Source organism: Tauraco erythrolophus, chromosome 2, assembly GCF_009769465.1.
Source record: "Tauraco erythrolophus isolate bTauEry1 chromosome 2, bTauEry1.pri, whole genome shotgun sequence".
Lineage (NCBI taxonomy): Eukaryota > Metazoa > Chordata > Aves > Musophagiformes > Musophagidae > Tauraco > Tauraco erythrolophus.
The window spans coordinates 59,745,495-59,747,082 of record NC_141466.1 but is presented as its reverse complement, the minus strand read 5'-3'; the positions used below and the strand labels follow the sequence as shown (position 1 = coordinate 59,747,082).

At 38.9% G+C, this 1,588-nt stretch overlaps 1 non-coding gene across 1 annotated transcript; it reads right to left on the bottom strand.

Annotated features, from left to right (window-relative positions):
• Positions 1–409: 409 nt before the first annotated feature.
• Positions 410–481, bottom strand: TRNAE-CUC (transfer RNA glutamic acid (anticodon CUC)). Its single transcript has one exon. It is a non-coding gene; the product is annotated as a tRNA-Glu (tRNA).
• Between the last annotated feature and the right edge of the window lie 1,107 nt (positions 482–1,588).

Sequence of the window (1,588 nt, the reverse complement as noted above, 5' to 3'; positions counted from 1 at the left end):
ATCCAAAACAAGGTGGTGTTGGCACCCAACACTTAAACTTATAGTGTTTCTCCTGTGCTGAGCACCCATCTTAACAGAAGGGGCCCAAGTCATAGCCAGTTCTTACAGACATCTGGGGGAGTTGTGGAAGCCCACGGAACAGAAGACTAATACCTGTCAAGGGACAGGGTATACTAGTAGTTAATGACAACGTATAAATTTGTATGACTAATACCTGTAAAGGGACAGAGTATACTAGTAGTTAATGACAATGTACAAATTTGTATGTTTGATATAACAGTGGCTTAAGTATGTAGTATGATTATAAATGTGGGTAAGAACACACCCTACTACTGAGAAATCGCTACAATGGGACGTATCTCATTGCACATTCCTCATGGGCCACGTATTAGGCTCCACACAGCACTTTTTCCCTGACCGGGAATCGAACCCGGGCCACGGCGGTGAGAGCGCCGGATCCTAACCACTAGACCACCAGGGAGTCGTGAAGTTTGATTAGAATAGATTAGATTAGATTAGATTAGATTAGATTAGATTAGATTAGATTAGAATAGATTAGATTACAATACTGGTTTATCAATTGCTCCCTGATATCTCACCTAAATTTAGCTGTCTAAAATTTGTCTTATTTCCACATTTCAGTTCCCTCAATAGTTCCCCAAGGGAGAACTATTCTTCCCACCCTTCTAAAATGTGTATCTTCAGATAGTATGAGTGTCCCACCTGAGTTGCCTGTTTCTCTACCAACTACTGTCTAGGTGACCAGGTTAGACTAGTTATCTAATGTTTAAATGCACAGAGGTACATTAATTAATCTTACCCTTGAGAATGATTTAATTTGTGTAAAAATAGGCATCTAATGCTATGTGCATCACTTCTGTCAGACTAGCGGGCTTGGAGGGGCCTGGGCAAACCCTTTCAGGACTCTAGAAGATTAAATTGTGCTGAATGCTTATGTTCAGGCAACTAAATATAGTAATGATGGTAGAGTACTCAACGATGCAAAATGGGTCTTAACATGATCTCTTTATTTTATAACTTTAAACATTTTATTTTATTTTATTTTATCTATGGCTTGTCTACATTTGTTTTTCCTTAGGAAAGCCAAACCCAGCTGCAATTACGACCAAATATATACTGGGCATTCTGACATATTTCAGTGGAAGCTGTATGAAGCTAGCTCTTGGGTTGTTTTTGAGATATCAGTCCAGCCCTTCATACTGAATCTGTGTGGATCTAGAGGAGCTGTCTTCTTTGGAGTCATAACTCATGTGTTAAGCTTCTAAGAGGAATCTTTTCAATCTCTCTGTGCCCTTACAAATATATCTGTATTTGCAATATATACTCGTGACAAGTCAGGAGCCACGCAGAACTCTTGGTTGTCTTTCTGTGTACATTTGTAACAACGAACAACGACATTATTCTCTTCTCTTCTGAATTTTAAAAAGCATTATGGCAGTGATGATTGTGAAAAATAGATAACCAATGTTTCCCCTCCCTCTTATCAGTCAACATGCTCTCTTCCAGAATGAGTTTTATCAGTCATTGAATATATATTCTCAAATGGAGCAATCTGCCTGTTTCTCAC